General features: G+C 47.4%; 1 long non-coding RNA gene across 5 annotated transcripts in view; it reads right to left on the reverse strand.

Annotated features, from left to right (window-relative positions):
* The window catches only part of LOC108177902 (uncharacterized), a 45,256-nt gene extending 37,137 nt beyond the window's left edge, over nucleotides 1-8,119 (reverse strand). For 4 of the 5 annotated variants that reach the window (XR_011387028.1, XR_011387025.1, XR_011387027.1 and 1 more), the window contains exon 1: nucleotides 7,654-8,119. This is a non-coding gene — a long non-coding RNA (uncharacterized lncRNA). The remainder of the gene's footprint in view (nucleotides 1-7,653) is intronic. The other variant, XR_011387026.1, reaches the window with a different exon arrangement.
* Nucleotides 8,120-11,571: the final 3,452 nt, after the last annotated feature.

An 11,571-nucleotide genomic window follows, 5' to 3' on the forward strand; every position in this document is an offset into this window, starting at 1 on the left:
CGTGTAGTTATACAGTTTGAGTTTCCCTTATCCAGAATTCTTGGTACCAAAAATGTTTAGGATTTTTTTTTTGAGGGGGGAGGATTATTTGTAGGTATAATGAGATAACTTGGGGATAGGACCCAAGTCTATAGGTAAACTTCCTTGATGCTTCCTACACATCTTATCTACATAGCCTGAAGGTAATTTCATACAATATTTATAGTGAACCTGAGTTTTGACTGCAACTTGTCACATAGATTAGGTGTGGAATTTTCCACTTACAGTATCCTGTCAGTGCTAAAAAAGTTTCAGATTTGGAAGCATTTCAGATTTCAGATTTTTGGATGAAAAATGCCCAACCTGATTCTTAACCATATTTTCTTAATAGTTATCCAGTCTACACTAGGTTAAATCATCACATGAATAATTTTAGATATCAAAATTAGGATCCCAGAAAGGGCTTTAAATACTAAGAACAAGAAGTCACCTAAAAAGATGTCAATTTTTTCTCCCTCTGCATGGGTTGGGTTTTCCAAAGCCACAATTTGTAGAAGGTCAGCATATATAATGAAATTATATAAGTGAACTCTCTTTCTATATATATAAGGTGTTCATGGTGGTGTGGGGTCTCTCTTCCTCACATCCTTGGCTGTTTTTCACTGATGAGAACCTAGGATGGAAGGTCTCAGAAGACACTAGGGGAGGGCAGGGAAGATGCTCTTTGGGGTTTCACACCGTTGTTTATTTCCTTGGGATTTTGGACTCATTTCTATCTGAACACAAAGCCTGTTCTAGAGTCCTAGGGACACTGAGGGGTGGGGGTGGGGGACATGCTGTAATGAAACCAGTTAGTCAATGTCTTAATGTTGTTGACAATTCTGTAAAGCCCCTTTTTAAGAACATTTCTGTTTGGGCTATTTCAACTTTGTTTTGAAATCCTTCCCTTCCAAAGAGAAAATGTGACACTTGCAAAGATGTTTCTAAGACAAGACCTTCCTGGGGCCGGTGCTGTGGCTTAGCAGATACAACCACCACCTGCAGTGCTGGCATCCCATATGGGCACCGGTTCGAGTCTCAACTGCTCCACTTTCAATCCAGCTCTCTGCTAAGGCCTAGGAAAGCAGTAGAAGATGGCCCAAGTCCTTGAGCCCCTACACCTGCATGGGAGACCCGGAAGAAGCTCCTGGCTCCTGGCTTCGGATTGGCGCAGCTCCAGCTGTTGCAGCCAACTGAGAAGTGAACCAGTGGATAGAAGACCTCTCTCTCTCTCTCTCTCTGCCTCTTCTCCTTCTGTGTAACTCTGACTTTTAAATAAATAAATAAATATTAAAAAAAAAAAGAAAAGAAAAGCCTTCCCCACTTTTTTCTTTTAAGTCTCCTTTAAATGACAAATCCTCAAGGTAATTAAATTAAGGTTGTGAACTGTTGTTTTTGCTTTGTTTTTAATGAACATTTGTCTTTCAGAATAAGGAGTGTGTGATAATGTTTAATGGCAAAAACAAAATATGATTTTGTCCAATTAACAATGCTACTGCAAGAAAAATAAAACACTTCTTAGTTAAAATAAAAGTTAGGATCCTATCCATGGATAGCAGTTTCATCTTTATTTATAACATATTTTACCTATGGGGGGAGGTTAATTGTATTTCAAAGTTTCTTCTGACCTTTAATGAACAATAGCTTTTCCTAAATTGCTAGTCTCATCTAAAAAGACTCATTGCCCATAAAGTAAATTGAATTCATGGGATATCTTCAAGGGGAGGCCAGAAAAGGATGCAAGAGTCCCTTCAGGAAGGTCAGAGTTGTAGGTGTGACTTCAGTAGTGAACTATGCGATTCTCATGTCTAGCTGTGGAATGGAAAAGTAGTGGGTAGTGCAGCAATCTTCCGAGAGAAGTTTTTGGCATAGGTTAGGTCTTGAAAGTGGGTGCATAAAAATCACTACAAAACTTGGTGGTCTAAAGCAACAACTCATTATCCCTCACTATTCTGGGGTTTGATCAAACTCAGCTGGACACCACTTCCGTTCCATGGTACGTTGACCAGGAGTTTAGTTTTGCCCCAAAGCCTAAATCGGCTCATGTACATATCTAGTGCCTACGTGAAGACAGCATGAGGGCTGAAATAAGTCATAACACTGGGAGAACTGAACTCCTCTTTCCTAATAATCTGATGGTCTCTTGCTTTCCTTGTGGCCTTTCCAGGAGAGCCATTGATGGCTCAGTTTCCAAAAAGTTCAAGTGTCCAGGCCTTCCTAGGTGTGGAGATAATTTCATGTCTGCCATATTGAATTTATCAGAGTCACAGAACCAGTAAAAAAAAAAATCACTGTAGGACAGAGCTTCCCAGGGGGATGAATCCTGGTGACTGTCTTTAAAGACCAGACCAGTTACAACACATGTAAGAAAAAGAAGGATGAGCAGAATGTAATATATGAATAAAAATATAAAGATGATAAAAATTCAAGAGCATGGGCTAGTGTAGGCTTTGTGAAAGAGAGTAAAAAAAACTCTGTGAAAGAGAGTAAAAACTGGGTTTTGAAAGTAAGGCAACAGTCAAGCTCAAGGTCTAGGGACCTTGGATGTTACACTCAGCAATTTCAACCTAATTCTGTCCAAGAGTTCTCAAATCTGACCATGCCACAGAAAGTCCTCTAAATGCCATTTCTGCAAATATTGCCAGTACACACTGTTGAAACATGGAGAAGGTCACCTCAGCAATGATATAGCAGTGCCTCGAAGGTCAGTGTTAGAACTTCTTGAGAACTGTCAGTTTGGCTTAAGGCCGTTTTCTCAGTGGACAGCAGGAAGATTTTGATTTGGATTGAGAAAGACTACAACACAACAGTCTAAGGTTGGTGAAAAACACAAGGTAAGGCAAAGGATTCACATAACCCTAGGCCAAAACTGTGTGTTGATGTTTTTAATGAAGCATTGATGGATATTTTGGAAAATTTCTATGGTGAATAATCAAGTCATATGTCTGGACAAGAGTCTCCTGGAATAGTGAAATTATGCTGATGAGGACAATGGAACAGTAATGTCATGTTAGTGTAGCCTGTGAATTCTGTGGGGTGTGGGTAGTTTTGTTCTCAGAACATGGTTTCTGAAGTTCTGATTCAATGAAACATAAGGACAAGTTTGTGTGTGTGTGTGTGTGTGTGTGTGTGTTTGGAAAGACACAGCAACAGAGAACAGAAACTAAGAACCTGTTAGTTCATTTCTCAAATGTCTGCCCACAATAGACAAAGCTGGTTCAGGCCAAAGTCAACAGTCAGAACTACTCAACCCGGGTCTCCCACATGGGTAGCAGGGACCCATGCACTTGAGCCATCACCTGCTGCCTCCCATGAAGGCATAGCAGGAAGATGGATAGGACTCAGAGTACCCAGGACTTGAACCAGGCTCTCTGATTTAGGATATGTGTGTCCCAAGCAGTGACTTAACCACTTTGTCACATGCTCACCTACTTAAAACTACTTTTAATAGGCTTAATCGATGCTGTTAAGAATTGAGCCACTACAGGTTTTGGTCTAGGGAATTTCTAGGATCCCAGGTGTTCCTTCAAAAGGTGAAGACACTTGTTAGGAGGTTACAGTCATCCAGAGAAGATACAACGGTGGAAGGAATTGTGAGTTCCAAGCACACGGGTTAATTCAGCAAGGCTTTGGTCAAGGCCTTTCTCTGTGTCTCTTTCCTTCAAAGCTTTCTTCATTTTTAACTTCTCAAAGCTAAAGTACAGAGATTATGTATGTCTAACACCAAGTAGAATAGACCCATGGGATATCCTTAAGGCAAAGTATCACAAGAAAGGCAGAGACACAGGAAGCAGGGATTCCCAAGTGCATTTGGAAGGAGAAGGGAGGAACCTGGTAGCTTTTTAAGCCCACATGTTCCTGGTCAGGTGGTCTTTCCATGTGTATCAGGCTTGAGGGCACACACTGAAGGAACAAGAGTTATTTAGAGATGGAACTCAGAATCCTCCTCAGGTTGAATTGACAGCGAGAAAGGCCTCAGGACCTTCAGTGGGAATCAAGATCCCTAGGCTATCCTGGGTATTGAACCATAAGCCAACCAGATTGAAAGTCCCTCCAACCCTTGAGCCTAGCAGATCCTGAACTGTTCTAATCCTGGTCAAATTAATCTTTGTTCCTGTTTTCTTTCTCACATTCACAACTTTTTATAGGAAAAAAAAAAAAGGTCAAGGAGATTAAATCATGTGTCCAAGTTCACAGAGCCACTAAGAGTAGAGAGTATCCCAAACCACGTCCTGCTGAACCCTAGGGAATTCTCCATTCTACTTTTCTTTCCCACGTTTGCTGCTTCCCCTTTCAGTTTTGATTTTTAAAAATGTAGACAAATAATGTTGCAGTTACTACTATTGTGCATCTATTGAAAAGTTTCTTTCATCCTTTGTGTTATTATTTAAGACCACTTTGCATCCTCATTCATTCTTTTGTTCATTCGTGTATTCCTTGTCAACCACGCATTAGAAGACAGGGAAGGTATGGAAAGAGCTCCCCGTATGTGGGGCCAACACTGAGTCAGTAACCTCAGGAAGGCTATTAGCAACTTTTATTGTTTCTGATTGGCTGGGTCTTGTGGGGTGTTAAATGATTTGGCCATTTCTCCTTCTTGAGTGCTGGGATGATTTGTGCTCAATTAAAAAGTGCAGGGCCCAGGCCGGCGCCGCGGCTCACTAGGCTAATCCTCTACCTTGTGGCGCCGGCACACTGGGTTCTAGTCCCGCTCCGGGCGCCGGATTCTGTCCCGGTTGCCCCTCTTCCAGGCCAGCTCTCTGCTGTGGCCAGGGAGTACAGTGGAGGATGGCCCAAGTCCTTGGGCCCTGCACCCCATGGGAGACCAGGATAAGTACCTGGCTCCTGGCTTCGGATCAGCGCAGTGCACTGGCCGCAGTGCGCTGGCCGCGGCGGCCATTGGAGGATGAACCAACGGCAAAAGGAAGACCTTTCTCTCTGTCTCTCTCTCTCACTGTCCACTCTGCCTATCAAAAAAAAAAAAAAAAAGATTTAAAAAGTGCAAGGCCCAAGAGAGTGAGTCAGTACAGGATGCAGTGAGCCTTGACTGCAGTTAAGACATGAGGACTCAAGAAGAGCCTTGGTACCAATGGATATTTGTGTGACCTTGTACATTTCTCTCTCTCTCTCTCTTTCTCTCTCTCTCCCCCTCTTTTCTGGAAGTCAATAAATCTATGGGTAAAATGTATGTGGCCTGGCACCACTTTTGGAAAAGAAAACAGTATCTATGCATGTGCTGGGTACATGATTGCATTCCTAGAAACATGTCCCCAAGGACATATGCCCACCTGTTCACACTCATTATCTCTGGGAAGCACACTGAGTGAAGAAAGTCTTTCATTTTATAAAACCTCTTTACTCTTCTAATTTTCCATAACAAGCACTTGTTGGAATTTTTTTAAGTTAATGGCTTAAAAGTCCTATTTGTTCCTGCCTTACAGGAAGTCACATTCCTTATCTGAGGTCACTCGGGGTCTTAGTGTCTGGCTCTGAAGTCTGTCCTGCCTGGTTCCTCACCCCACCTTGAACAATGAGGGGATGCAAGTGCTGGGCACCAGTTGACCCCTGCTAATCTCCTGGCCTCAGCAAATGCTGCCCAGGGCTGGCAACAACAAAACTTCCTTCACAGTTTTCTTTGCCCTCCTCCTGCTGGCATCTGACCCACGTCAGCAAATGTTTAACCACCATTCAGCCAAAGCATGTTTATTTTCTCTTGTATCCATAGCTATGAGATGTCCACAAACTGTCCCAGGTCCCAGGAAAGAGCCATAACCAACAATGTTGAATTTCCAAGCTCCTTTATATTTATAATGTCAGGAGGTGCCTGTTCCTAGGTCACAAGGCCAGGCGCCTGAGCAGGATGTGGGGAAGCAGCATGATTACTTGTCCCTGTCATAGGGAGGAACACTGAGGGGAATAAAAGCTTTATTGTTTTCCCAGAGAACAGCCTTCTCTCCAGTAAGTAACCCATACCAGATTACCTTCTGATAAAACAATCACACTTTTAAATCAAAGAATGTAAAACTAAAGTTTGGAAGGAATCATGGGATTGGAAGAGCACTAAGGCGTACATTCAGGCAAACCTGAATTCCGGCCTTGGACAAGTCACTTAGCCCACTTCTCTGAAAGAACACCCTGTTTTGTGCCAGGCATTCTGCTGCCCACTTTACATCCAGTAGCTCCAGCCTGGGGAGGTTTGCATTGTTCTCACCCTGCCGCAGATAAGGGACGAAAGCCCTGCATGTTGGAGTGCTCAGCGGATGACATGTCGGAACCCAGGCTCCAAGTCAGATTTTGAGAAGTCCAAGGCGGCACGCACAACTCCGGATGGGCGTGGCTTCTCCCTGTACTGGGAGGAGACTTCTGCTCCAAGCTCACCTGCCACAGCCAGTCTGACCAGAGGCAACTCACACACCCCTTCTAGGAGCCTTTAACTAGGAATGCTCTAGGAGGATTAACAACAACAACAACGACAAAAACCCGGATCCTGATACTGAGTAGAAAGGAGGGAATGCAGGCACAGATCAGTGAATGACAACTATGCCTTTGGCATCCAGTGGAACTGGATTCACATGCTGGAGCCTGGACACTTTACCTGACTTCTCTGGGAGTCGGTTGCCTGAAGTATAAAGGGAGAATACTGAAACATTCAAATAGAATCATCTAGCACCTATTACAGGGGCTTGTTTAGACCACTATCAGTCCCAGGGAGGGGGTGGGGGAGCCCCTAGAGGACCGGACCAGCAAAATTCTTAGGGCCCCAGACCATTTGCAGGGTGTGTTGTGTAAAGCCCTCCTGGAGCAGCTCTGTCGTAACCACGCATCTGGGCTCTGGAGCATCATAGCCACCTCTCACCCCTTAGGAATGCCCTGAGGCTGCCCCCAGTACAGACCATCTGCTGAATGCCTACTGAGGAGTCAGCCAGAGTGTGTGTGAGCTCCTGGCCACCATGCACCGCAGGCTGGGGGTCAGGAGAGGAGAAGGCGTTAGACTGTCCAGATCTGGGAGGTAAGTACACTCTTGGCTCCCCCTGGGCCCATTCCTTGTCCATTCTGAGCCTTAAATTTGCAAATTGCGACAGCAGGACCCAGCCTGTGGCCCGGATCAAATGCTACTGAAATATTAGTGGCTCAGTAAAGGTGGGACTTTGGCTTTCTTCACAGAGCTGAGTTTGGAGAGGCCTCAGGCAGCCTGAGTTTCACCAGCCTGGTTCTCCCTCCCTGGCCCAGCCCAAAGCCTGGAATCTGTCCCAGTTTCACTCCCCCTGGGTGTTTCTGATAAGGGGTGTCCTTTCTGTCCTTTCATCTGAAGACTTCAAGGCAAGGAGCCAGAGAGGGGACTGCTCATTGAAGAGAGCCTGCAGCGGGTTGAGCACTACCTGTGCCTGGGCCTGTTTCCTACCTACCCTCGGCAACCCCCAGCCATGGAGATGCTGAGGGGCCAGAGGCCAAAGCCAGCCACAGCCCTGTGCCCTGCGCCACTGCTGGTCCTGCTCCTGGCCGCACGCCTCCGGATGGGTAATCTGGGATCACTGCAAGCAGCCCCCCAATGAACATGTCAGTGCTGGGGGCACTGCTGTGCAGGACAACTGCGCAATGTGGAGCTGGGGCTGGGGCTGCAGCGCGACTACTCACAGTGGTTCACCACAGAAGACGGCGAGCACCTCACCCCAGATCACGTGCACGTGGTGGCGCGAAGGGAGGGCATCGCAAGACCACTGGCTCAACTACACTGACACCTGGGTGATCTCGATCAAGGCAGAGCTCTCTTTCCTCCCCAGCCTCAACGGTAAGTTCCCACCGATGACCAGAACATCAAGGTGTATGACCTGGAGTAGCAGACAGTCATGGCCACGGTTCAGGTCCGCCACAGCTTCTGCTCTGCGAGGGCCTCAGAGAACCCTGCCTGAGGCCAGCCTTCTGCCAGTATCTGCTGACACTCAGCGGCACCTAGAGGACACCCAGATTCAGGAGGCTGAGTGCCTGGCAGAAGTGCTTGTGCTCAGGGTTGGCACATGTGTTCTCACCGACGAGGAGGTGTGGGGCCACCTTGGTGCACAAGGCCCAGGTGAGGAGGGAGCTGGTAGACAGGCCCTGGAGAAGCGTGACATCACAGCAGACGCTTCTGCCGTGTTCTTCCTGATAGTCAACGCTGCGGCAGCAGCTTCTTGGAAGGCCCACAGCCAGCTGTGCCAGAACACCACAATCTCCAAGACACAACCACAGCCGTGGGCCCTTCTACCCAGGCACCACCCTGCAGAAATGGCAGGAAGCCGTCGGCAACCTGCTGGTGGCCATGGGAAGGTCCTAGCTGTCCCTGCCGGAGCTGCTGCAGCCCCAGGCCCTGCCTGAGCTCTCTGTGCCCGCCATGCGACACGTGGCTGCCACTATGTACCACGCTATCATGCAGTCAACATGCACTCAGGCTGCCTGAGGCCATGCCTGCCCATCCTCAACTTCCAGGCCAACATGGATGATGGCTCCTGTGGTGACAGCAGCCACACCAACTTCAGCTTCAAGGGCATCTTCCAGGAGTGTAAGCCTGTGTTCAGGTAGGATGCCAAGCACTCTGCCAGGCCTACTACACGGCTAACCTGCTCACCAGCAAAACCTCTTGCTCAGCCACCTACAGGGCCAGCGCCGTGCACAATGCATTGAAAACCTGGAGCGAACCCTGTCCTGAGCGCCAGCCCCAGTGCCCTAAGAGCTGGCGTTTCTTCCAGTGCTGCAGGACTGTGTGGTCCACTCATGCGCAGGGCAGCGTGGTGAGCCTGGATACTTCCTGGTGCGTGCCTGCACAGCCCTCCCTGCCTACCACTCCGGGCTTCCTCTTTGGAGATCTCCGTGGCCCCAGTAACCCAAACCACTCACCAAGGCTCAGGCCTGCCCCGGCTACTTCTACCCACTGGCGCTCTTTGGCAACCTCAAGATGTGTGTCAGCAGCAACTTGGAGCTGGGTGCAGTCCACGCGGTCCCCTTTGGGGGACTCTTCAGGTGCCTGGTGGGCAATTCTGTAGCTGGCCTTCTGATGGGCCAGATCTCTAGGCTCCTGAGGGGCTGTTCTACCAAGACAGCCACACAGACCAACCCATGAAATACCCAGCTGGGTGCAGCCTCCACCAAGCTTGCCTCAGATTCTCTACTGCCTTGGGGCTGGGCTGCTCATGGACCAGCAGCTGGCAGCTGTCTGGGTGCCCCCATTTCTTCCTCCGTTACCCTTGCTCAATAGCAGCAGCTTGCCCAGGCTCTTAGTTCTGGCGGGTTCTAGTGCTCAGAGGGTCTGGTGAGGCTGCAAGGCTCTGAGCACTGGCAGCAGGGTGACATTAATAACCCCTCCCTGCTGGCCAAGCTCTTGAGCCAGGCTAGCTCAGGGCCCAGTGTGGCCATTGAGGGCATGGCCGTGGGTACCTTGGTAGCTATGAGGGCTGTTGCTCTGGTATTAAGCTATGGATTTAGATGCTGCAAGAAGAGTAACTATAGGAGACTGCACCTTGACAGGGAATCAGGAGGGCTATGGGGCCATGGAAATGGCCACTGAGCCCAGCTTGGTCTGAGAGTATAGTGACAATATCCAAACCTGAAAAATAACCAAACATGACTGTGGCAGCATTACTGTACTAATTAAAGCATTTGCCCATTCTGTCCCTTCTACCACTTAGATAAAAGTAAATAGCCAGCTAGCGCCGTGGCTCACTTGGTTAATCCCATATGGGCTCCAGGTTCCAGTCCCGGTTGCTCCTCTTCCAGGCCAGCTCTCTGCTGTGGCCCAGGAGGACAGTGAAGGATGGCCCAGGTGCTTGGGCCCCTGCACCCACATGGGAGACCAAGAAGAAGCACCTGGCTCCTGGCTTTGGATCGGTACAGCGCTGGCCGACGCGACCATTTGGGGAGTGAACCAACGGAAGGAAGACCTTTCTCTCTGTCTCTCTCTCTGTCTAGAACTCTACCTGTCGAATAAAAAAAAAAAAAGTAAATAGCCAACCAAAGAATTGGCTTCAGTTCTATTCCTCTTTCAACATGCTTCCAAATCACCTAACACAAGCTTAAGTCCTAAACAATCCCCTTGCCTAGCACCCCCTCGCTGAGAATCCCATAGAGTGTGTTCCACATTGCCCTGCCATCCTCGTTGCAAAGGAAAACACATGACAACTTTGTTCTAATAGCGGGTGCATTCCTGGTGGTCTTGATGGGGGGAGGAGGGTTAAACAAAGAAGATAGAATTTGCACTGACCCTAGGACATATGATACAGCTTTGAAGTTGGAATATTTTGTAGTTATTATATAATTCATGTTATCAATCTGCTTCCCCCAGAATTATGGCCTTACATCCAAAGACCCAAAAGTTCTCTCCTGTGTTAAGTTTGAGATATTTTTCACAGAGGCCCTAACCTATTTGTGGATCATCAAGTGAAGTGGGTTGTGACAAGCATTTTTTAAAAACAATCCAGAAAATATATTGTTTTGCATGAAGTAAACCTAAGAGTTGTAAAATTGTTTCAGTTCTGCATTGTTTGTCATATAATATTGTTCATATCCAATCACTACTGACTCACCAAAAAAATAGCAGTTTGGTATGGTTAATATATATGTATTATTCCAGGTTGCCCCTCTTCCAAGCCAGCTCTCTGCTGTGGCCAGGGAGTGCAGTGGAGGATGGCCCAAGTGCTTGGGCCCTGCACCCCATGGGAGATCAGGAGAAGCGCCTGGCTCCTGCCTTCGGATCAGTGCGGTGCGCCGGCCGCAGCGCGCCAGCCGTGGCGGCCATTGGAGGGTGAACCAACGGCAAAAGGAAGACCTTTCTCTCTGTCTCTCTCTCTCACTGTCCACTCTGCCTGTCCAAAATATATATATATATTATTATACTGAGTAACACTGTCAAATATATTTACTTTGGTCACAGACATTTGAAAGCCAACTGTTTTCAGTGGATGTTCCAGGATATTTAGCTTTAGGAAGCTTGGTTATAATTCCCCACCCCTCTGTCTCATGCAGAAGATATTTCCCTTGCAGCTCTTATTTAACAAAATAAAGTCAGAGTAAGTTGCCTTTTCTCACCCTAGTCAGGAATCTGTTGGGGAGGTGGTTCAGTATTGTAATGCTCTTGAAGCACTGGTCTCTCACAGTTTTAATCCCAGAGTGTGGGCCTCCAGGCAGAAGAACAAACTGAGGGTGTCCCATCAAACCCTAACCTCAGAACCACAGGGCCTCATTCAAATGAGCCCCAGGAAGTGCACATTTTTAGACCCACTTCTGGAGGCACGAGGAGAGATTGTAGGTGCTGGTGATTACATAATATTTCCCATATCTTCTCATTGCTGGCCCACCAAAAAAATGGCCTCATAGGGCTGACACTTGCCTGAACCTTTGGATGACCCTTAAGCATTCCTCCACTTCTTAGAGTTTCAACCACCCTAGCTACAAATTGGAAAGTATCAGAGATGCTCTCTTAGGATACTGATGACATAATATCGATGCAAACTGTGAATCCTGAGAGGAAGAGAATTGAAATCCAAATAATTTGGGGAGAGCAAGGATCATTTCTTCCACTGGTCT

The sequence above is a fragment of the Oryctolagus cuniculus genome, chromosome 1, assembly GCF_964237555.1.
Source record: "Oryctolagus cuniculus chromosome 1, mOryCun1.1, whole genome shotgun sequence".
NCBI lineage: Eukaryota > Metazoa > Chordata > Mammalia > Lagomorpha > Leporidae > Oryctolagus > Oryctolagus cuniculus.